This window comes from Podarcis erhardii, assembly GCF_964252035.2.
Source record: "Podarcis erhardii genome assembly, chromosome: 5".
Taxonomy (NCBI): domain Eukaryota; kingdom Metazoa; phylum Chordata; class Lepidosauria; order Squamata; family Lacertidae; genus Podarcis; species Podarcis erhardii.
Window position 1 is genome coordinate 38,865,788 of NC_138509.1, and position 26,088 is coordinate 38,891,875.

Below are 26,088 nucleotides of genomic sequence, written 5' to 3' on the forward strand. Positions count from 1 at the left end.
TTTTAAGGCTTTCTAGGGTGCAAACACCAGAGGAATGATCCAGCCATAGTGAAGCATTCCCCCACCCCCAAGTCCTGTTAATTTCAATTAGGGGTGGCAACAAATTTCAGAATTGGGAAGTGGAGCTGGAAACCTCAGTTCTGAAAACAATAGACAAACTCTCCTACGTTAGCTCATCTCAGCACCAGCCTTCCCTAACATTCCCTCCTCTCAGTTTCTCTCTAAACCATCCTTTCCCAAATGTATTTGTGGAGAGGAGAAGGCAAATATGGGGCAGGAAAGGCTGAGGCCCTGTCTTTAAGTGACACAATGGAGGCTTCCAATCATGCTCTGAGATCTCGATTGTGTCACCCTGGAATGCTGAAGTGCTTCACCCCTCTTGGGTGAATGGGTTGAGCCAAGAAAAAAATCCACACTACAAACCAGGAACAATCTATCCTGCCCACAAGTTTCAATATTGATATCAGACTTGTGCTGATATAAATTCTTGCACAGTGGCCAAAATGTCTTCAAATGCCATAAATTTCCCTTGGTCACGCACGTCCTCTGACACATGATATGTATTATTTCAGGCACATGTATGCTAGTTTTTTTACAAAAGCATTGCAACTGTTAGCAATAGTTGCTGTCTCTGGTATATAATGCCGACAAGACTTGTACCAGCATACCATGCCTGGTTAGTTCACACAATCACCAGGACATTGCAGTGATTTTGTCATCCAATCCCAGCTGCTGCTTTCTGGTACAAAGCTTCAGTGACTGACAGAACAACTTTATACGTGTGCACTCAGAAGTAAGTCTTGTGGCGTTCAGTGGAACTTATGGCTAGGTAAGTGGGAATAGGCATGCAAGCTCATTTACTCTCTCCTAGACCCAGTGCTCTCTCACACAGGGGTGGGTCTCCTGCCGTTGACGTAATTTTGAAAGCCCCCTGCAAGCAAGCAATTCAGACCTCTGGCAAGAGTGACTTGTCACTCCCCTGGCAGCCGGACCTCCGGATTGGGTAGTGAGGAGTGGTGTCCCACCCACACTTGGCTCTGGCCCCACCCACTGCTGGATTCAGCCCCACCCACTGCCGGCATGAGGTTCTTGAAAGATTACCGCTGAGGAACCACGGCCCTCAACAGAAAATAATTCCTCCCAAATTCCTCTTGTCTGTAAATTTTAAAACCTAACAGACCTCTTTGTCAACTGGAACAAGGCCCAAGCCTGGCTTGAAAGTTGATGTTCACCGCCTTTCACTCTTGTTTCTCCCTTTCTCAGATTGTGAGCTTTGTGGGGCACGGACCTGCTTTCTTTTTTTCCTACATTTATTTATTTATTTATTTATTTATTTATTTGCTTTTGCTCCTATGTGAAGTATGCACATTAGTGTTCATAAAGTGGTTTAGAACACTGTAAGATCAGGCTTTCTGTGGAATCCTCGTTCATAAAAATCCAATAATTTTGTCTGCTCTGAGCTGCCATGTATGGCGTCCCACCTCCCAATGTGACTGACTATAACACTTCAGGAAGAGGAGGGAATTTCTTAAGGAAATAGAATTCCTACTGGCTGGTTTAATGTATGGTTAGCGGACGTCCCCATTTCCTGGGGACAGTTCCTGGATTTACAAATCTGTCCCCGAACAAAATCCGTCCCCAGAATGTCCCCGGATTTCATTTAATGTCCCCAGATTTATATTTTAAGTGTTGTAGATTTATTAGTAGGCAATTAATGTTGCGTGATTGGTTCAACGGCACAAGGCACATCATATGGGGACTTCTGGTGAGGCAAAATGGTGAGCGCCACAGCAGCAAGCAGCTCCTGAAGGCAGCCAGAGCCAACTGCGCTACCAGGCTGGCTCCGGGCTGCTGAGACTGCTGCTGCCTCCGCCACTGCCACGGGGGAACTGGGGATACCTGGTGCATCAACAGGGGGAACCACTAACACACACACCCTCGTGATCCAAATTGAGCTGGGAGTGAGAGCGCCCAACCGACTGCCCAGTGGCACTCTGGGGCCAGTAAAAACCCTGGAGCCGACGCAGGGAGAAGGAGAAGGGAGAGAGAGAAAGAAGAAGGAGAAAAAAGAGGGGAGCCCTGACCTTGCTGCACTGCTGCTGCTGCCGCCGCTGAGGAGGAGAGGTAGGAGAGCACCAGGAAGGCAAGGACACGTGGCCGAGCTCAGGCCCAACCCAAGCCTACTCCACGGTGGCTAACGCTCCAAGAGAGCAGGCCTGGGCCACGCAACAGAGCAGACCACAGAAGAGAAGATATTACTTCTTTTTTAAAAAAATAAATAACTTTTTAAAATAACTTTTTCTCTCTCTTTTTTTTTAAAAAAAAGGTGTCCCCGGATTCTTTGAAAAAAAGTCTGGTAACCTTAGTTTAATGAAAGGGGAATTCTTCCACTAGGCATTGAAACCTTGTCCAATGTTAAACTTCTTCCCAGTAACCATCTCTTTGTCAGCATCATTTTAGGAATGGTGGTGGCAACTCCATGCCAAGTCATAAGTGGGTGGGATCATGTTCATTTTAATAAGATGTCTTAGGGTGCCGAAGGAAGTGTGATGTTAAATGTGTCTTTGCATTTAATGTGCATATTAAATTAACTGCTGGCAAGTAGGGAGCCTAATAATGATCAGAATTGCAACAGGTGGCAAAGACCAGTTTAACTCTTTCCTCCCCTGCTATACTCACTTGAATAGGCTATTTGCATTGGCAAAAATGGGGGATTTCCTCTCAATGCAAGTAGCAGCTTCAGAAAGGGGATTTTCCTCAGGAGTGCATCAGGGAGGAAAGGGTTAAACTTATCATTCCCCACTATGTTCCTGGCAATTATCAGCTTCCACCCTACCCTACTCCTGTCCCCAGCTGATGCTCTACGCACTTTTTTAAAACAACAACAACAAAGACCCTGCACATTAAATGCAAAGACAGTAAATATGATTGGTTTGGTCCTACATTAATGGGATATTGCAATCTAAAAAAGTGTATCAGAAAATTTGAAGAATTTTTTTGTTAAGCGTAAGGAGAAGTCCCACAGTTCTTTTCACAAAAAGAAAAATGTAGGGATAAAATGAATCTCTTTATTTTAATCAAGGAGAATTTGGTGGAAGGAGAATTCAAATATAATGTGATAATGGAAACCAATAAGCAATTTTACATGACACCGTTTCCATTACTGATGAATTTAGCTTTGAACAGTTTCCTGGTTTTTACAAATGGCTGCTGGAATTACAAACCAAAAGGGAGGGGGGAATCATATTTCAGACATTGACATGTGCGTCAGACTAAGTTCACATATATTCCAGAATTAAAGCTAATTGGTTGAAAGCGGGGTGGAATTTTGTTTTCGTTTTTTGAATTTTGTCAGTCTGGCTCCAATATCCTGTCTCTTTGCTAGGGAATAAGATGCAATCTGTGAAAGAGAGCACGTTGCTCTTCACCCCCAGTTGGCCTTGTAGTTGCAATGCCCAAAGCGATTTTGCATATTGTCTACTTTTAATGGACTTTCCTAAGATCAGGGTGATTTATTCGTTCTTTCCTTCTTTCCATCCCTCTCTCTCTTTCTTAAGCAAACAAAAATGAGGGTTCGCTGAGTAGGCAGTTTATCTTGAGCTCTCACAGTTTTAATTTTAGCACTGAAAAGCTAATCAAGGTGCAGTTGGAAAAGCTGTGAGATGTTAACTTCCCTGCTGCTGGGTTCAACGGTGTAATTACTACCTCTGCTTTTCTTTAGGATGGGAGAACTGGAGGGAACAGTTGGGGGGAGGAGAGTATCTTGACAGCTTATAGCTGCCTTATCTAAACTTGGCAGAATGCTTTAAAGAAAAAACCCTATAGAACTGCCCTCTCAAAGGTTTGCTTTGCTGCACTTTCATTTTTCTTTAGGTCATTTAACTAGGGTCATACCACATTCGTTGTCTTAGCTCCCAGCCCGTTCTTGCTCTCTCTCTTTTAAAATTAGGTTGAGTTCAAGAGACATCCATAGGAGATGTTCACATGAAACTCTTTTAAATAAAACAAACAGATTGAATTCATTTCCTGGTGGCTTGTAGTTAAGAGCAGAACCTGGGTGAGTGTGGCATGAGCCTGAGGTGTAATAATTGTATGCAACAATGGGAGGGAGGGAGGGAGGGAGGGAGGGAGGGAGGAAGAGAGAGAGAGAGAGAGACCCATTTGCTGAAAGCTTCACTTCAGAGCCAAATTAAATGCAGGGCTATGGTGATGAGATATTTATACAGACAATTCCAATAAACGGATCCCTTGGCTGGCATAATGTGAATGACTCCAGCAAGAGAGGGATTTGCTCTTCTCCTGCTTTAATTTCTCAAACGCTTTGCAGGGTAGCTCGAATGCAAGCAAGCACAAGCCTTGCTGTGCTCCTCTGGAAATCCTTTCAAAAGAGGGGCTTTTGATGGTATTAGAAATCCACATTCCCTTCTGGGGGCCACATGCCAGTGCTGAGCAGGGCCAGAGGATGGAGGAATGAAAGTGGATTTTACCTGTATAGGGCAGGCAGTTTTGACACACACACCTCTCTGTCATCCATCGATCCAGGCAGTAATAATAAAAGTAATATTTTTTATTTATACCCCACCCTCCCCAGCCAAAACCGGGCTCAGAGTGGCTAACATCAAATGTATAACACATTAATATAAAAGCAGGCAATCAATTAAATTACCGGTACATCCTAAAATCAGATCAGAGTCAGAATAAAATCCAATCAGATGGCAATCCACAGATTAGGGTTGGAGACCTTAAATGCTCACCAGGCCCAACTGTTTGTGCTGAACTTATATGGGCCAGTGGTACCTCGGGTTAAGAACTTAATTCGTTCTGGAGGTCCGTTCTTAACCTGAAACTGTTCTTAACCTGAGGTACCACTTTAGCCAATGGGGCCTCCCACTGCCGCTGTGCCACCGCCACATGATTTCTGTTCTCATCCTGAAGCAAAGTTCTTAACCCAAGGTACTATTTCTGGGGTAGTGGAGTCTGTAATCTGAAGCATCTGTAACCTGAAGCGTCTGTAACCCGAGGTACCACTGTACCACTGCTGCTCCTTTAGTTGCAGCTTCCAAACCGTTCAGTCCCTGGCCTTTCCAAGTTGGAGGTTAACATTCTGCTGGCTGGAGGGAAGACCAGAAGGAGTGATACTTTCACTGTATCTAACACTCCTTCTCTGCCCTCCATTGCCCTGCCTCCCCCTACCTATCACAGCTGAGGTCGCAGCTCCCATGACTTTGCTCCCCCCCTCCTCCAGGGACGGGGCACCCCCCCTTGCCAAATCCACCAGCATAACAGCAATTAACAGACTGCATCCCTAACGGATATTTTATAGCAGCCAATTGCCGGTAAGCATTGAGTGCCTGGTTTCCAATACACTTGAGTATAGAGTGCCAGCTTTTCAGCACGGAACAATTAATAAGGATTAATTGTGCGAGCAGCATTAATTCTATTCCAGACTGACTAAAATCCAATAATTAGGGCCACTGGTAGTAAATAAGAGCCAATGGTCAAATGGATCCCACCCACTGCTCAGTCAGAAGATATTAGCTAATTAGTCGCATGCGTCTCCTTATCTCTCATTTCAGCGGATGCCACACATACCCAACTTCCCACAGAGAGTCACTTCTCCTAGGTCAGGGTCTCAGGCCTGTCCCTCTCTCAGAATCTGGCCAATATTCCAGTTCCCAATGGGTGGCATCGGGGGGGAGTGTGAGTCCCTGTTAGTCTCTGAAGTGATATCCCAGAGGGGCAAATATCTTCTGAGTTAGCTAAAGGTAAAAGGTAAAGGACTCATGGACGGTTAAGCCCAGTCAAAGGCAACCCTCACTTTCAGGCTGAGGGAGCCGGCGTTTGTCCACAGACAGCTTTCCAGGTCATGTGGCCAGCATGACAAAACCACTTCTGGTGCAAATGGACACCATGATGGAAACCAGAGCGCACGGAAACACAGTTTAACTTCCCACCACAGTGGTACCTATTTATCTACTTGCACTGGTGTGCTTTCGAACTGCTACATTGGCAGGAACTGGGAACTGCCAACCTTCTGATTGGCAAGCCCAAGAGGCTCAGTGGTTTAGACCACAGTGCCACCCACATCCCCACAACCCCACATGACTCACCCACAGAAGGGAGAGCTGTTATAAACTTTTACCAGAAGCTGTTCCACTCTCAAGATAAGGCTCAGTGTAGTCCATGGGTAGGCAAACTAAGGCCCGGGGGCTGGATCCAGCCCAATCACCTTCTAAATATGGCCCGCGGATGGTCTGGGAATCAGTGTGTTTTTACAAGAGTAGAATGTGTGCTTTTATTTAAAATGCATCTCTGGGTTATTTGTGGGGCATAGGACTTCATTCATCCCCCCCCTTCAAAATATAGTCTGGCCCCACACAAGGTCTGAGGGACAGTGGACCTGCTGAAAAAGTTTGCTGACCCCTGGTGTAGTCCATCTCCAGCCACTCCTCTCTCCCCAGCTGCAAATAGTCAACCAGCACACCTGATGGTACACAGCAACAACATTGTGCCAACTGCTTTATAAGAAAAGTGGGAAGAGAGGAAACGGTTAAAAGAAAACCATCAAAGTCCCAGGATATGTCAGAAGGCACATGGGTCCACCACCTTGATGAAACTAAGGAGGTCTATAGTAAATGCCTGGATTAGTAACCACCAGGGTACATTATTATTATTATTATTATTATTATTATTATTATTATTATTATTAAAAATTTGGATACTGTCCTATACCCACAGGTCTCAGGGCAGTTCACAACATACCACATACATGTTGCCTTTTTTCCATGAGAGGAGAAAGGTGGGGGTTGACATGTAAGAATAAGGAAAATAAATAAGATGGTCTGCCCTTGTTGCAATGAGGAGGCATAGATCTGAAAACATGTAGCCAGCGCTGAATCTTGGGCACTGAGGTGAAACTGAGAACGATTTCCCATTGTCAGGGCCAATGTTCACGCTCCCAGATAAGTCCAGAAAGGTACTATGATCAATGGCATCAAAAGCCACCAAGAGGTCTAATAGAATCAACTCTCTCTCCTTCAGGATGATCAAGACTATTTCTGTGCCAAAACCAAGCCTGAAACTGGATCGGAATGGGTCCAGACAAATCATGTCATCCAAAATCATCTAGAGTTGTACCATGGCTAGTGCTACCTCAAATACCAAGGAGGACAGATTTGTGACTGGCCAATAATTATGATCCAAAAAATTCTTTCTGAACAACTGCCTCTTTCATAGTGGCTGGAACTCTTCCCTCTCTCATAAGAAGGCATTTATTATGTCCTGGACTTCTCCTGAGCTATAATTTATACTCTGACAGGCGGGTCTTTTACTCATAGGGAGAATAACTGATTAAAAATGTAGCATCCACGGTAATCTCCAATGCAACTGAAGTTAAGACAGAGGGGGTTTTTATATATATAAAATACATTAAAGATTTAAGTTGAAGAGGAGAGATCATTAGTGGTAGCAAGACATAATGCAACCCTGAGTAGTTAATAGCCAGAGGTATTTGCTTGGCCATTTTTCACTGATAAGGAGCATTTTATATTGCAGCTGAGGGCAGGAGCTGACCTTCCTTTTTGCCTTTCCAAATGTTATTAGTTCAGTCAGACAAGAAAAAGAAAAAGAAAGGAAGAAAATTCTCCGAGATGCCCCTAAGGGTTTGAGACAGTAACTAATGGTCTCCTGTCTTCTTCTGGTATTATACTACGAGTTTGCTGAGCAAAATTGCTTCGAATTGCCTTTCTGCTCCCCAATGAATAAGTATAGCAGCCCATGATCGCAGCACACCCATATCCCTGCAGTTCTTTGGGTGTCCAACATAATCTGTGATAGTGCAGAAACAGCTGCTGTGTCCAGGAAAAAGGTGGAGTATAAAAAATGTACTATTAATAATAATTCGGTGTGAGGGGGAGAAGCCATCCTTAGGAACAAAATGTGCCCTACCTCCCTTGGTCACAGCTACATAAACACTCTACAGATCAGCATGGATTACTGCCCGAAGATCCCAGCAGAGTCTATACCTTTATTTGTTTAAAAGATGTGCAACTTGCTTTTCAGGGTGCAACGTCCTAATACAGTGGTACCTCGGTTTACGAACTTAATCCGTTCCTGAAGTCCATTCTTAAACCAAATCAGTTCTTAAACTGAGGCGCGCTTTCCCTAATGAGGCCTCCCGCCGCCAGTGCCCTTCCACCGTTCGGCTTCTGTTCGTAGACGGAGGTAAAGTTCTCAAACCAAGACACTATTTCCGGTTTTGCAGAGCTTGTAAACCAAATCGCTCTTAAACCGAGGTGACACTGTACTTACAAGTCTCTAAAGCACATCATATTAAAAATGCAGTCATTCATGTCAGCATGACAGCTAATTTACTTATTCTTTAAGTACAGCCCAATTTAGCAAAACACAGGAATAAAAAAGTATATATATATGCTATATATACAGTGCTTTTTTCTGGGGGAGCACAGAGGTGTGCATACCCTGAAACATTTTGTGAATCTTTGTACTTTTTCTATTTACTGTATTTATTTTTGAACTATAAAATTGTGATTTTCTTGAGTCAAAATGAGAGTACATTTTTTTTTTTTAGAAAAAAGCACTGTACACACACAGAGAGAGAGAGAGAGAGAGAGAGAGAGAGAGATCAGCACTGATCAGACCATACTGTACATATTTCCCTACAGAGGGAGTTCAAATGTGTGGGGCCATCACTGAGAAAGACTCAAATAGGTGTAGGTGGTCCTTTGTATAAGCTAGTCCCAAACTGTTCAGGGCAAAAGTAAAAAACCAGCACCTTCAACTTTCAGCCAATCAATAGTTGCAAGTTAATGACTAGGCAGCCGAAATAACCAATACAGAATAGGTAGAATACAGCGTTCACCATAATGGTACCCTTCCAATGTTTTGGACTACTGACTGGGGCTGGTGGGAATTGTAGTCCAAAACATCAGGAAGGCACCAGGTTGGTGAAGATTGGTAGAATGAGTGTACAACTCACAAACGTGTTTGAGCTACCGCATTCTGTACCAGCTACAATTTTCAAACCATCTTCAAGGGTGCATTTCTTATCTGACTTGGACATAACCAAGGCAGACATCACTGTGGCTAGATCTGACTACTCATCATAGTGATTATTAGTATCTAAAGAAGGAAATGGGCTGTTGGAAAGATTTATTAATATTCATATTTTATCGAAAATTTTAGTGGACAAATAAAATGAAAGAAATGGAAAGAAAACAAAAACGAAAAGGGAAGATGCTGTTCCTTGATCATTTAAGCTGAGGTGGTGGTGATGGTGAGATGAACAACAATGACCCTGGCAGGAACAGATATTGATTGACAAGTCTATATACTTCCACTGTGCATCTGGATGCTTCTAAAGCTTCATTTATAATATGTTACCTGGAACAGCATGAGGATTCTATCTTCAAATGTCAAAGTTCAACATTTTACAGTAAAACTAGGAAGAAGTTATTATGGACAAAGGAGTATCAGAAAATGGGCTGCTAGTATGGTAGGTCCACTGGAGGCAAGCTCATTCCAAGTCCATGCATTCTAAATAAATTCTGCCCTTGCCCTGGAAATAACCTCCCAATAGACCATGTCTGATCCTAATATTCCCACCAATTCCACTTCCTTTTCAGGTAGTCTCTAGAAGAAAGGTATGGATAGGATCTACCTGACAGGGGATGAGCAAATCTTCAGCTCTTTCGACCTGATAGATTAAGCTTGTTCCAGGCCAGCCATGTGGTGGGATATCTGGAGATGGAAGCTGTGAGAACCCTTATCATCAACCAGCAAGCTCACAGATCTTAAACTACCTGTTCTCATAGCCTGACTCAAGCAAGACATAAGGAAATTGACCATTGTCTACACCTGAGAATGGTAGGCCTGAGAGACACCTGAGAGACAGACCTTCTCCCATAAAGAGTTGCCTAGACAGTGAGATCATCTGAAGAGGTCATGCAAAACATTCTCCTTGGATGATTTCATGTTTCCAGCATATGCTAAAGACCTTTTTATTTACTCATGCATTATCAAAGTAATGATATAGGACAGGTAGATTGGTCACGGCAGAAAGTCTGAAACTGTGTATTATATTATTTTTAAACTGGTTATATTATTCATGGTCTGTTTTTGCTTCTTTGTATACCACTTTGGAACTTAAAAATATTAAAGCAGTCTAGGAGTATTTCAGAATAAATAAAATACCAGGTCAGACCATTGGTCCATCTCGTTCAGTAACATTGACTGGCAATGACTTTCCAGGGTTTCAGACACAGAGCCTCTCCCAATCTTGCTTGCAGATGCTGGGGACTGAACCTGGGACCTTCTGCATGCAAAGCAGATCCTCTATCAGGGTTGCTACCTGGTTCCCCTGTCCTGACCTGGCACACAGAAATCCAGCCTTTTTTCATGACTTATCTCCACTCTGGGCAAGCTTCTCCTGCAAAGTTTATACTGCATCCAAAAAGGCACAGGAACAGTACCAGGCAAAATGAGGTAGTGGCACCCATTATCTTTACTGAGCTACAAACATCTTGTTGGCAAGAGTGCTATCGACAGGAGGAAAGCTAGACTTTTGGGTTTTTTTGGCAGCTTGATCTACTTGTTAAAAAACAAACTCTAAGTGTGTTATTTTTGTTGTCTCCATTTTGGCTTCATTATTCACCGACGGAGTGATGAGAAACACCTTATTATTGATAGCAACAAGTGCTTTTTGTTTTGATGTATTACTTGTACGTAAGTAATCAATGCACATGGCAAGTACCTGTCTATAACTTATCCTATACTGTCCCCATTCAACTACATCTAATATCTCATGTTGCATTCAATTTAAACTTACAGAGAAAGTAATGTTTCCCCCACCCCACCCCAACTGCTCAGTTTTCAGACGTCTTGCTAAAGTTAATGAGGCAGTTCGATCAAGGCTGAATTCTCAGGATGTGGTCAGTAACGTTCCCAGACTTCAGGGCAAAGTGATTCAACGAATTCCTTGTTTCTGTCGTCTTGTTAAATAATGGTTGAAAGACAGTAAATTATGATAAGGTTCCATCTTTGACAATAAACTCTAAGGGAAAGTATCTGTTTTAGTTAGTTACAGATAGGTAGCCGTGTTGGTCTGCCATAGTCAAAACAAAACAAATTCCTTCCAGTAGCACCTTAAAGACCAACTAAGTCAGTTCTTGGTATGAGCTTTCGTGTGCATGCACACTTCTTCAGATACAGAATCTGAAGAAGTGTGCATGCACACGAAAGCTCATACCAAGAACTGACTTAGTTGGTCTTTAAGGTGCTACTGGAAGGAATTTGTTTTGTTTTGTTTTAGTTAGGTAATACTGCCATCTAGTGCTGTAGGACATGTTCAAGAAATGCTTCATATAACAGTCGTAATATGAAACAGTGGTCTCAATTTTGCAAGCGCCAATTATCTATTATTACCTATCCGTTCTTAAGGAAATCAGCCCTGAGTGCTCACTGGAAGGACAGATCCTGAAGCTGAGGCTCCAATACTTTGGCCACCTCATGAGAAGAGAAGACTCCCTGGAAAAGACCCTGATGTTGGGAAAGATGGAGGGCACAAGGAGAAAGGGGCGACAGAGGATGAGATGGTTGGACAGTGTTCTCAAAGCTACCAGCATGAGTTTGAGCAAACTGCGGGAGGCAGTGGAAGACAGGAGTGCCTGGCGTGCTCTGGTCCATGGGGTCACGAAGAGTCGGACACGACTAAACAAGTAAACAACAACAGAAGTAGTAGTATTTCAAGTATTTATATAATGCTTTTCACCAGAAAAGGTCTAAAAAGAAGATCAAACAAAAATTAAACTCAATAAAAGTTAAATACAGTATATAAAATAAAACCTCTGCATCCATAAAATAAAATATGATTGCACTCACCCAATACACTTCCACACACTCAAGATGCATACAAATTCCTCACCCCCATACATTCACTCCCCCCCTGCCACAAACTCCCTCACTCTCATGACCCTACCCCTATCTGTGTGGTTTCTATATTGTTAAGTTACCAAACGCCACGAGCTGCAGACAAACAGGAACCAATCTGGACCTATGATGTGAGAAACAGGCTTCAGTCGCATTGATGTCAGTGGGGCTTACGTAGGCATTTAACTGGACACTTCTGTCTCACTGATTTCAACAAACCTGCTGCAACTTCCAAGTACCTCTTGCCGAATAGTTCCCTGTGTTTACTGACCTTGTTTATGAGATGATCTGTGGAATAGAATCGAATTGAATAATGGAGCATTCCTACTAACTTTAACAGGATTGAAACAGCCACCTCCTTACTGATTGCCAGTAGTAAGTAGGGAATGGTTATTCCACCAAGTAAGAGGGAAGCTTTTGTAATCAAAAGGCAGTTGGCTCTTTCCTTTCAAGGCAACAGTTTGCTATAATATATATTGAGGGTATTTTTAATATTACCCTGACTGGAACCAATTTTGAGCCCATTTTTATGCTGTCCTTCTTTCAAGGAACCCAGAGCTAGATATTTGTGGCCCCCCGCCATTATCATAAAAACAGTCCACTCAGGTAGATTAAGCTGAGATGGGTCCAGTTATCTCATTAACCAAGCTGAGCCCTATGTCTCAGGTGGTAGATCGGAAGGGGGTGGCAGACTGGCACCTCCTCAGCCAATCTGCTGTTGCTTCCACAGTGTCAATGCCACCATTTTGTTTACTGCCCTCCATTGCTTAGTCCAGTCCTCCAGCTAGGTCCCATGTCAGCATCACAGGGCCATTGTGATGATAGAGTGGAGGAGCCATGAATGCTATCCTGAGATCTTTGGAGAAAAGGTGAAGTTGACAAACCACCACAAAGAAATTATGTGCAAGCATTTACAATGTAGGCAAATATGCCACAGTTGTTTCAGAAGTAATGACTTGTGTTGCTTTGCCAAGCTACCTTTTATATTGTTTGGTAAAGAAGAAATGTATCAGCTGCCAAAAAATAATTTCAGCCTTGACCTTTCTTGTCGTCAGGCCATTGTCTCGTGAGATGCCCACCAGTCCATCACAACTGATTGATTTCTTAGTGTCAGCTGGAGAACTTTAGAGGGGGAAAAACCCCATATCCAAGATAATAACAAAACAGGACCCTAAAGCCAAGTTCTCACCTCCAATACTATGTAATTAAATTCCTTATCTCAGTGTGTGTGTGTGTGTGTGTGTGTGTGTGAGAGAGAGAGAGAGAGAGAGAGAGAGAGAGAGAGAATCATGCCACGAACCCATTATTTCACTAATTTCTCATTTGTTATAAGTATTTCAGCAGAATGCAAAAAATGAAACCCCCATTCTAAATACCCTTTTCAGCACAAATTCATTTCGAAACCATTCATTTGGAAAGCATTTTTTTTAAAAAAACAAGAACCAGAAAACCCCCAAGCATTACAATTCCAGGGACGGATGGGTCAAGGATCAGCCAGCTAAATTTCTGTGTGACTCATCAGTGACAGAAGTCATGCCCACCTAAGTGTTAATGTGTTGCTGATTAGCAGAAACCTTTAAAAAAATGCAAATGTTTTTGGAAGCTTGTGTCACAGCATCTGACCCAACACCACTGTTTCCGCTTGAAATTACATAAGCAGAAGCTTGTGTTACTGCAGCGAGAGGATCAGCCTGTGCTTAGGAAGAGGGCAGGGAGCCACATTTGCTTTTTAAAGCTTGTGCAGAGCGCTTTGCCTTCACATCAAGGATGGGAAACCGTTTTCAACCGGAAGGCCACATTCCCTTTTGGGGGCCACAATCCAGTGGTCTCCAGGGCCAGATGCAAAGGGGGCAGAGCAGTGAATGTTAATTTTACCCAAGCTGTTTTTTTAAAACACATTCGTTCACTCCTCTCTGTTCTCCAGGCAACCAAGAGGCATTATCAGGGCTCAAGGACACCATCTGGGCAGGAAAAAAACAACCAAGAAGAGTGCAACACACAGTCAGTGAGAGCTACAGCCTGGAGGGATGGGGGTTGGCTGGGGAGTGGGTGTAGAAAGGCAGGATATAATGGCAAGATAAATTAACAAATGGACATTGTATTGGTGTCAGGAAAGCAGACCTGACCATTTTCAGAGCACCACAAGAGCAGCTCCATCCCACTGATGGCTATTGATCCACCTGTGTAGGGTCTAAGGATGATTCTCAGGGCAAGATGGAGAGGATCCGTACTTCAGCCCAGACTATCTGCAGGAAATGGATGTGGCAAATAAACCCTGATGATCTTCCAGTGAAATTGAGATTTGCTGGTGGGCCACCCACTCTTTTGTGTGCACAGAGATTGCCTGCAGCAAAGACAATGGCTTGGGCCTTATTTCTCATGAATGGAACCCCACTAACTAAACAGGGTTTTCCTCTCTCTTCCTTTCTACCATACTCCCCCTGCACCTCCAAACCTTAGGGTAGAGGGGACCTTCTGGAATGGCTTGGGGTGCCACACAGAGGTGAAGCAAGGGAGCTGGCAAAGGCCAGACGGATGCAAGACCTCAGAAAAGTCTGGTTTTCCCCTGCTTCGTCCCACACGGACCAAGTACCTCCAAGGCCACAGACTGCAATTCTCACTTAACTTGCTTCTGTTTTGAGCAGGACTTAAATTATGCCACATGTGACCCACCTGCAAAATATTTGAGTCTGGTCTTCTGAGCCTTCAAAGCTCATATTGTGTGTGTGTGTGTGTGTGTGTGTGTACACATACACACACACAAATAATGTTTTGAACATTGCAGTGGCGTGGGCTGTTCTATGGCAAGTGAGCAGTCGATTTCTGTGTCATCCTTCCTTTTTCCCTGCTTTTCATTCCTCTCAAGAGATGCACAATTGTGCACCTGCATATAGTCAATTTAGCTGCTCTTAGTGTGGAATTGGGTTTTATCTTGCACAGAACAGGGACTTCATTCTGTCTGGAGTCTAAAAAGCACATTAAAGATTAAGCCCCAAACATTAAGGGGTAGCTTGAAGCTCAGAAGGAGAAGAAGTAGGTGAAAGCCTCAAGGGAGATTGCTGTCTTATCTGTCCCTTCCCAGCTATATTTTAAGTCCACTCGAATTTCAAACCTTTCTTAATCTTGTGCTTATGAAAAAGTGGATAATGGGGCCTCCATCTCTTGCGACGCATGTGTCAGATTTGTCATCGAGGTCAGTGTTTTTCATCATAACCCGCAGTCTTGCAACATATCTGGTGTTAACATTTCAGAAATGGGTAACAAATCATTTAACAGCTGGAGGGAAATGCTTCGGAATGATTGGAACTGTATCGACATCAGAGTCTTTCCCCTGGGGAGTCAAGGGCATCGGCACTGATGCTCACAGGAGAGATCATTATGGCTCAGCATGCATCGTAGCTCCCAGATGTTTGGAGATTGTATTGTAGAGACTTAATCCCTGCAGCGCACACATGTGGCCTGCTCTGATTGCTGGTCACACCCATTTTTCAAGGTGTTGCAACATTTCGAGCTGAAGTCTCTGACATTAGTTCCTAGAAGCATATCTAAAATATGCATGTGCATTTGGGCGTGACAATAGCCCGTGTATGTCTGTTGAATCATTCTTTTTGGTGGACGAGAGAGTGGGGGGAGGGTCAGAAAAAGTTTTGTAGTTGCTTTTGAAAATATTGTTCGTCCCCAATACAGTGGTACCTCGGGTTAAGTACTTAATTCATTCTTGAGGTCTGTACTTAACCTGAAACTGTTCTTAACCTGAAGCACCACTTTAGCTAATGGGGCCTCCTGCTGCTGCCACGCTGCCGGAGCACAATTTCTGTTCTCATCCTGAAGCAAAGTTCTTAACCTGAGGTACTATTTCTGGGTTAGTGGAGTCTGTAACCTGAAGCGTCTGTAACCTGAAGTGTATGTAACCCACAGTACCACTGTATATGGATGGTGGGTTTCTGGCTTGGCATCAGCACCCAGCATGATGGGGCAAACCATCTTTTTGTCTTCTCTTTTCTTCCCCTCAACCTTTTTACTAGATAGGCACTCAGCTACTGTCCTCATGTCCTGCATTTGGGCTCCTCATAGGCTTCTGCTTTGTCACTGTGGAAAACAGGATGCTGGACTATATAATCATGGGTTGGATCCAGCAGGGAAGATATGCAAACAATCTGCACCTTGAAATCACACAAAGAATTTTGCAGTCGTATGGGAACTCTCAAACTGGATTGTCTGGGAGTTCCCTTATGATGAATTCTGTAGTCACTCATACCTCCTGAGAGCTACCAGACCCAATTCAAGATGTTCGTACTGGTGTACAAAACTCTGATTTACTTGGGACCCAAGTACTTATAGGAGAGTTTTCCTCAGTACCCACAGGGCTTTTGCAGTGGTGGCACCCTGGTTACTGAATTCCTTCAGTATGGAGATCCAACTGTCTCCTACACTGCTGTCATTTGGGTAACAACTTGAAACATATTTGTTCGTTCAGGTCTTTGGAGAAGAGTTCAGTAATGTCTGCTGCATTGTATTTTGCTGTTGATAATGATTTTAATTGTTGTTTCAGATTGATAATATGTTATGGTTGCTGTGAGCCTAGATCCTAGGATCCTAAAGGAGGATGGGATACAGAACCAATAAATCAATAAAAATTAGTGTCAAGCAAGCTTTTTGCAGTTCTAGCCTTCAACTGCACTCTTAAAGGCAGCCTCATACAAGGAGGAATTTTAATTGCCCTGTCTCTTTTCTACAGAAATCGCTGGGAAACTGATAATGCAAGCAGGCTAACACAGATAGCGCCAGGGACAAAAAGTTGAGAAAAATATATACAAGCTTGCCAGTTTAGACTGCAACATTCCCAATCTGCTTCAAAGAAAGAAAAATAGTTAGTTGTTATGAGAACAGCTTCTCAAACCACATGTTACTGAATAAGAATCAAGGCTATACTCGCCACTTGGACATTTAGACTCAGTTTATGAGACATTTAGATTCAGTGTATGATTCATGGATGAGTCTCCATGAATCATGAACTGAATTTATTGGGTTTTAGCAGTTTTAGAATCTGCTCCCATGGCCTGCGGATCTTCCCTCAAACTATGCCATGATGTTTTTGCAATCTAAGTCAACCCATTTACCCGGGATTAAATGGCATTAACTTTGAACTCAGAGTAGTTTACCTCTGAGTGGACATGCCTAGGGTTATGTTGCAACTGAACCAATTAGCATTGGACCAAACCTTCACATTATATAATTGCTGATTTGTGCATTGGTTATTTGTGGTGCCAGTCTTCACACACTAGGCCTATCAGGGCTGGCCCAATACATTTCACTGTCTGAGGCAGAGCAGCAAATAGTGCCATCAGCACCACAAGTCAAGGTGTACAGTAGAGAAGACCCTTCAAGCTATTTTGTGACAGAAAATCCACAAGCACTTCTCTCCCAACCTGGCAATAAAAACTCAGTAACAAGAAGTTGAGGAACAAACCATTTGCTGCCTTTTCATGACACCAAGTTCAGCTGCCTGAGGGAGCCACCTCACTCACTTTAATGATAGGGCCAGCCCTGCAATATGCCCATTTTTCTTTTGCTATGGTGTGCACATATCATCTGAAAACCACTCACACATACAGAGAAAGAGAGGAAAATTAGTGGTGTAGATCTGTGCACAGAAAAGGCTGTTGGGCATTGTTTACTGAGGGCATCAAAATTATGGGCATGCGTCTGTGTATTAAAATTTGGTACATACACACACAAACAGAGGTCATCCTGTTCACCAGAAACAAGTCTGAAAACAGGACAGTTTGCCACCTCCCTTTTGAAATGATCTGAACTCTATGTCATAATTATGTATTAGTCTGCACTAGATAAGCCACAGGTGTGACAGATCACAGGGGTTGGGAAGACCAGCACCCTTATTTTCAATCTTGAAGTAGCTTCGTATTGGGGGAAGGAGAATTTTCACTGGCAGCTTCAGATGTATCTGTATTGCAGAATGCAAACTAGTGTAGGAGGTACTTTAGGGAAAGGAAAGACATTTCAGGAAGATTAGCATTTCTTCATTAGTTTGCTTTTATTTTCATTTATTTTCATTTTAAATATTCATGGCCCTAACAGGCCTTCAAAGCAGCTATCAGTAAATGAAAATTAATACATAATAAGCATAAGATTATTTTTTTAAAATAAATAAATAAATGGCATTGGTGAAAGCCCTAGAGGAAAATGATGGGACACAACCACTACCCAGAGTTTAGATGTTGGTAACTTCTAATGAGATGCTGACTTTCACACAAAGAAACCTGAAACTTTCAGCTATTATCCAGTATGTGCAATGCAGTCCTGGGCATTTTTACTCAGAAGTCCTATTCTGCTCAATTGGTCTTACTCCCAGATAAGCAGAAGTGTAAAAAAAAAGAAAAGAAGGGGGAGGAGTACAGCCTTTGTCTGAGAAGTCACATAACTGACTGTGTACTCAAACCCTTTAGCCCAAGTTGAGTTGACCTGACTGCAGGGTGACATCAGCACCTGGCAGGTCAATCACAGAGATCAGCTCTATAATCCACCTTTAAACTAACCTCCAACCTCCTAACTAAACTAAACCTCCTAACCTCCAAGTTTAAACTAACCTCCTAATCTCTAAGCAGACCATGTTGCTGGATCTAGCTGCCATTTTTATTTCCCACAGTGCCCCTGGATGCTCTATGTGAGCCATTGTAGGAAATTAAAATGGGGAAATTAAAATGGCAAGTAAGCCCAGTCACCTAGCACAGCTGCTACCCACAGGGGCGGACTTCCATCTTTCAAATTTCAGCCGCGCCCTATGCGAGCTCAAAACTCAGCACCCCCCACCTCTTTGCCTTCCGTTCTGCTCAGTTCACTATGACAAAGAAAGCTTCAACTGCATTTATGTATGCAACCACAGCGGCAAGGAATCTCTATGCACAGAAGTGGAAGGATGAGAGAATACCCTCAAAGGAAGAATAGCTGATGAAAACCTTGGAGTGCGCAGAGATGGCAAAACCTACGACACTGATAAGAGACACAAATTTAGATTCCTTTAAGGAGGACTGGAAACCTTTCCATATGTGAAGTCCACAGCAGGGTTTGAAGTTTAAGGGGGGAAATAGCAGAACATATTAAGAAATCTGTTAAAGAGGATGAAAATGGATTTGGTGGGATATAATAATAATAATAATAATAATAATAATAATAATAATAATAATTTATTATTTATACCCCGCACCATCTGGCTGAGTTTCCCCAGCCACTCTAGGCAGCTCCCAATCAAGTGTTAAAAACAGTACAGCATTAAATATTAAAAACTTCCCTTCAGATGTCTTTTAAAGATAGGATAGCTGCTTATTTCCTTCACATCTGAAGGGAGGGTGTTCCACAGGGCGGGCGCCACTACCGAGAAGGCCCTCTGTCTGGTTCCCTGTAACCTCACTTCTCACAATGAGGGAACCGCCATAAAATGCAATTGTCTGAAATTTTGATTACAAACATCAATGGTGGGTGAGTGGGAAGTTATTAGTAATGCTGCCTTAAATCTGTCTCTGCTACCCATAATTGCAAAGTACGGCCAACAGGGCCCTGCAGGGGAGGAAGGTGAAATCAAAGGGTGCTTTGCCCAGAGACTCCTCAAAGCTGGAACTAGCTCTGCCCATCCTAAGTCAGGAATGGGGAATCTGTGGTGCTCCAGCTGTTGTTGGACTTCAACACCCATCAGCCCCAGCCAGCATGGTAAATAGCTAGGGATGATGGGAGTTGAAGTCCAGCATTGTCTGGAGAGCCACAGGTTCCCCACCCCTGCACAAGCTTCTTATGACACAGAAAAGCAAGAGACCATGTTGCAGCTCCTCCTCGCAACAGCCTTAACCCACATTTTGGAGAGGAAATAGTACTGCAAGGGGGAGACTGAGCATCCTCACTACTGAGCCTTGCTGTTTGTCTGTGCTAAATAATCCCCAAGCTGCTTTTCTGTAAGTGGCCACTGGCTTCCAGTGACTAAAAACATCCAGTTTTTGCCCTGGATCTCAGCAACGCTTTTGGGAGAGAAGGCCTATTTCGTCTCTGGGAACAGAACGTCCATTCACCTATCTGAGGGTAGCCATATTCTGCCTATACCATATTTGTTATTAAGAATGTAAGAAGGGCCTATTGGATCAGGCCAGTAGCCCATCAATCCAGCTTCCTGTTCTTACTGTGGACAACCAGAAAGCGCTGGGAAACCCGCAAGCGGGACCTGAGGACAAAAGCACTGTCCCCTCCAATGGTTTCCAGTAACTGGTATTCGGAAGCATTGCTGCATTTATGGATCAGAAAGGCTCAAAGGGAAGTGCTTTTGTTATTTGGACCAGCTGCGTTTCATTTTTAACTTTTAAAATCTCACATCCAGTCCAGGAAACATCAGAGGGGCTGAGGACATTTTCAAATTACCATCCTGAGACACAGGATCAAGCAAGATAAAGCGAATAGATTGTCATGTGGGAATTGCAGTTGAGTATTAAATTGTTTCCAGAGTACGCCCGTTGCTAAAAAGCAATTTAATTCTCATCACATTTTCCTAATGACACTTCCCCTTCATTATCTGCTTGATCCTATTCTTCAGAAGTTTTGGCCATTCTAATCATTATTTTAAATGCACTCGTCGCATCCAGCTAAACTGACTCGTTCCTTCCCACTCGCCTGTTTTTCTTCCATTTTACACCTAATTTGCAGCATGACCCAATAGGTTGAATCTTGTCATTAATAAGACCTTGGCAACAGTTACAAGAACAAAAACAAAAACGTATCTTCTTTCACAGCACTTTTGGTTTCCCTATTTACTAGGGCCACAACTGGACACCTGGCGTTTATGGATAGTAGAGTGGTGGCAAATTCAGAAGTGTGGGACCCCCAAATTCAGAAGTGCGGGACTCCGCCTGGGGCAGAGCTTTGATGGAGAGCTGTTGAGCTTTTTAGGGAAATATCGTCAAAACTTCCTTTGCTGGACTTTTGAGGCTCCTCCCTCCTGCAACGCCTGGGACTCCCAGTAACTCCCAGCCCTGCAGCTTCCCCTGCCTCCCTACAATCCCCGCCCCCAGCTTCCGGTGTACCCTGGCCCTCTGGCCCTGCCTTCCTTTGCTACTGTAGTGGCAGCCAAGCCCCCTCACACCAACATCCCTTTTGTGATTAGGCAGTCTTCCATTCTACCTTATTATTGTACAAAAATAATAATCAGGGGTATACAACAATGTAGACCTTCATGGGTTGCCTTTCAAGTAGACCTACTTTGGTGCGTGCACATGAGCAAACAATTTGGGGTGCTCCAATACCTTCTTTTGGGGTGACTCCAGTTTTTCCACAGCTCCTGCACGCTGAGTCCCTACGTGCATCTACGTAACGATCCACCACAACGCCAAGATCCCTTTCCTGGTCATTCACCACCAACACAGACCCCATCAGAGTACAGTATATGTGGAGCTGGGATGTGCATGTGCATGTGTGCATCTCTATTTACTGCAATGTGCTTCATGCATTGAATCACATTTGCCGTTTTGTTGTCATTCCCAGAAAAAGCAGCAGTACAGCAGTGGTGGTGTGTGTGCGCCTGTGTGCTGAGGAAGAACAAGTGCCTGGGTGCTCCTAGCAAAGGTACAGAAGAGCATGGCATCATACATGTAAAAAGTACATGGGCATTGGCATGGTAAATGGATATCCAACTTAAGACACCCCGAGTTGATCTCATTGCTGCTTGTCCCTGGTGTTCATGGGGAAGGGGAGATTTTACCCAGGAACATCCTGGTTCATGGCTATCTATTTTTAGCCCGGGGTGGCTAATCTGCAGCCCCCAGATGCTGTTGAACTACAACTCCCATCATCCCTGAGCTTTGACCATTCTGATTGGGGCTGATGGGAGTCCAAGAACATCTGAAGGGGCACAGTTTCCCCAACCCCATTTGAGCCGCTAGACCCTACACAAGCTCTGCTCTTTTTCCCACTGCCTTTGCATGTTCAGCAATCGCTTACGAAAACACAGCTTGCGAAGCAAGTGACCTTCATCAATTACAGGCCTTTGGCTTTGCTGTATCCATAACTCTGCAGCTGTGTCACTGTGTTTTCGCTCAGATGCTTTCCCTTCTCCAAGGTTCATTTTCCTGATACTCCCACATCAAGAGCTAAAAGATAATTCTCCCTCCGCCTGCGTGTCTTCCGCCCTCCTCCACCTGTTTGATATCTGTAGCTTGCATCAAGGCTATGTGAACTCTTCCTCTCTCATCAAGGTCCCCGGTTTAGATTTCTCTCTTGAAGGCTAAATCGCCTCTGTACAGAACTCCCCTTCAAATTAAGGTTAAAAGGAAAAAAACAATCTCCTTATTTGAGCTTCTATGGATTAAAATTGCAGCTTCCATGAAGGTTACTTTGTATTTTCCCTCAAATAATTTTTTTCCAAAAATAAATGTTGCATATGTCATTAGTTAACAGATGCATCATTGGTTCTATAACTATAAAATTGTAGAATCTAAGAAAGATAGAATTGGAAGGGACCCCAAGTGTCATGAAGTTCAACCCCTTGTAGGAATCACAGCTGGCTTTAAAGCACCTGGCTTCTTCCAAAAAATCTTGGGAAATGTAGTGTGGTAAGGGTGCCGGGAAGTGTAGCTTGGTGAGGAGCAAACTACAGTAAGTTAAAGGTAGTCTCTGCTGGATGGTACTTATGATCTTATGTGTCTTAATGGTTCTGAGAAACATCCATCTAGTCCAGAAATCCATTTCTGACAGATTAGCCATCACCTGGCAAGATGGAAGCCAAATGGAAGCCTTGTGGTTGCCTGTTTTGGACAATGTTCTACTACAGCCACCCCAAATGGAGCAAGTGCACAGGTTAGGAGTGCTCTCTTGGGCTTGCTGATCAGTGGTTCAAAACCCTGCAACAGGGTGAGCTCCTGTTGCTCTGTCCCAGCTTCTGCCAACCTAGCAGTTCAAAAGCATGCCAGTGCAAGTAGATAACGAGGTACTGCTGTGGTGGGAAGGTAGATGGCGTTTCTGTGCGCTCTGGTTTCCATCACGGTGTCCCATTGATTTTGTCATGCTGGCCAAATGACACAGAAAGCTGTCTGTGGACAAATGCCGGCTCCCTCGACCTGAAAGCGAGATGAGCACCGCAACCCCATAGTCACCTCTGACTGGACTTAACTTTCCAGGGGTTTGAAATATACTCAGAGTCGAGAGTGGATTTCATGCTCTTTATTCAGCTCATAGTGGTGAGGAGGGAATGGAAGTCCCCTCAGAGTATCTGCTTTATATACATTATTTACACAATGGGCTGCACGTGATTGGCTAATTCCGGAATTCTCCTGTAGGCCAATCAGGTTGTGGATTCACTTCTATCTGGAGCTGGATTGAGTGGCTCCTGCCAACCAATCATACTGCTGCATTGTTCTAGGACCAATCAGACTGCTGCATTCTGAATCCTATTGTTCTAGGACCAATCAGACTGCTGCATTTTGGATCCTATTGTTCTAGGACCAATCAGACTGCTGCAGTTTGGATCCTATTCAACTCAGCACATAACAGGGTCCTTTATCTTTACCTTTTAACTTTTTGCCATCAGCCCTCCTCAAGTGGCTGCAGTGGAAAGTAGTTCATTTTCTTAGCTTCTGCTGGTGTGCAGTCAACAACTGGTCTTTGACACAGATGGCCTAGCCACAGTGACCTATGAACCTCAAGACCGGATTATCATAGTTCACCCTGTGTGGGGTTGCCTTTAAGGTTAGCCCAGAAGCTGCTGGATGGCACTTCCTTCCCCAAACACATAACACCTCTCTGGAAGTGGAAGAAGGCTCTCTCTACTTCAGAACAGTGGGGCATGGTGGCTGGGTCAATTTCTGTGCTGGCAGCGGATGGGATGAGATGGCACAGACCTTTTTTAGAATAGGAACACAGAAACATAGGAAGCTGTCTTCTACTGAGTCAGACCACTGGTCCATCTAGTTTAGTGCTGTCTACCCTGACTGGCAGCAGCTCTCCAGGGTTTCAAGCACGTGTCTCTCCCAGTCCTACCTAGAGATGTCGAGCAGAGCACTAGCACCTCCTGGCCCATCTGCCTGATGGATAGTCTTGCCAGGCTACACACTTGTTACCTAGAAGTAACAAAAGGCTCTTGCTTAAGCTCAGACAACAGGGTGCAGTTGTCACTGTAAGGAGCTGTGAAAGCTGTTTGAAGCCTTAATTGTAATATTCAGGCAGAGGGCCTCCTCGGTAGTGGTGCCCACCCTGTGGAATGCCCTCCCATCAGATGTCAAGGAGATGAGTAATTCTATAACCTTTAAGAGGCATCTGAAGGCAGCCCTGTATAGGAAAGCATTTAAAGGTTTAATGTTTTACTATTTTTTTTAATATGCTGGAAGCCACCCATATTATTATTATTATTATTATGGCCGATGCAATGCAGTGCACAATGCAGTACTGATCTTGCATAGCGGACCATGCCCCCAATGAGACAAGGTGTAAAAAACCCTAGTGCCAGGGATACCTTAGGTTCTGTGTGTCCTTTACAGTTGTGTAAAGGAGCCAAGGTAAGATTGTGCCATTTTTGCCAGTGCTGCAGGACCAGCCAAAGTTGTTGAAATGCCTTCTTCCATAGATGAGGATTTAAAAGAATAGAAGAAGCTCACCATTGCATCCATTTGATCATCCCAGCCCAGTGGTTCCCAATTAACTAAGTACTGCAGAACCCTTGTTTTTTAAAAGCCAAGCCATGGACCCCCTACTTTTGAAAATGTTGATATCTCTATTGTAGTTTTTGCTATGTGATTGGTGCCATGGACACACCTTGGGAACTACTGTGAGTCACATACATCCTATAGTTAATAGGAACTTGTCGTTGTCACAGGGAGCATTTAATATGTTTCTGATTCTTTCAAAGCACGGTTCAGCTGAGTTTCCCCTTTTCTTTTGTCTGCACCTTTCTTGTACAGGCTTTCTCTGGGCCAAGTGGAGAAATCGCAGATGGAAGAGAATACAGATTATATTTTTGCATTCTTCTAGCTGTTACACTTCAGATTCACAATACCTTGCTTGTTTTGTTTTCTCCCCCCAGCGCTTCTGGGCCATCTGCATTTGTGCTACCTACAAAGAGATCTGGGCATCACTTGTTTATGCATTCCATGCCTCCACAGCTTTAGATGATCTAACAGAAAACCCGAGTGAGAAAGCAATGTTCTGATAAGCATGTAACAAAGAACAGTTTCAAGCTGGTAAACTCCTCACATTTCACACTGTATGTACACAAAGATATGAAGCCTTTTCTAAACACACACACATCCCCCCCCCCCTTTGGCTAGGCTTCCATTTCTCATAAACAAAATAAAGGTATTGTTTTCTCCAGGGTTTCTGTTAAAGATCATGTGCTATACAGGTGAGATTCACCCCTTCAACTATGAATTAATGAACTAAGAATAATTACCATAGTCTAGTTACAGATAGGTAGCCGTGTTGGTCTGCCATAGTCAAAACAAAAAAAATTCCTTCCAGTAGCACCTTAAAGACCAACTAAGTCAGTTCTTGGTATGAGCTTTCGTGTGCATGCACACTTCTTCAGATACACCATAGTCTAGGTTTGCACTCCTATTCACTTACCTGGCTTTAAGAGAAAGAGCTGTAGCTCCATGTTAGAGCACTTGCTTCTCATGCAGAAAGTCCCTGGTTCTATCCCTGGAGTCTTCAGATAGGGCTGGAAAAGTCCTGCCTGAAACCCTGTAGAGATTTTACCAGGCAGTGTGGACAGTACTGAGCTTGATGGACCAAGGGTCTAACTCAGTTTAAGACCTTGTATGCTGGCAGTGTGGGCACAACCTGTTTGCTGCTCATGACCTCAATAGTTTTCTGGTGTAGGGGTGGAGATACACCACCTCACCCCTATGCAACAGTCGGCCGCTTCACCTGTGTTGAGGGACAGCCCTAGCCAATCAGCTTGCAGGGTGGGTGTGGCTGTGAGCCATTTAATCTTGGTGCAGCCAGCCACCTCCCTCTTCCTTGCCTCTTCATCGGGTCTTCCTGCCCACCCACCCTCTTTTCATGCTTTGCTCTGAGATGACCTTGCTATGGCAATTGTTAGTCTCCATATTGTTGTGGCCGGGTAGGAAATTTTTCCACTTGGCAAATTGGCACCAGCCA

The 26,088-nt window shown here is 43.8% G+C and overlaps 1 long non-coding RNA gene across 1 annotated transcript in view; it reads right to left on the minus strand.

Annotated features, from left to right (window-relative positions):
• LOC309342637 overlaps nt 1-25,806 on the minus strand; it is a 40,020-nt gene extending 14,214 nt beyond the window's left edge. The window contains exons 1-2 of the long non-coding RNA XR_014156943.1: nt 25,552-25,806; nt 24,986-25,102 (exon numbers count right to left, since the gene is read on the minus strand). This is a non-coding gene — a long non-coding RNA (uncharacterized lncRNA). The remainder of the gene's footprint in view (nt 1-24,985; nt 25,103-25,551) is intronic.
• Between the last annotated feature and the right edge of the window lie 282 nt (nt 25,807-26,088).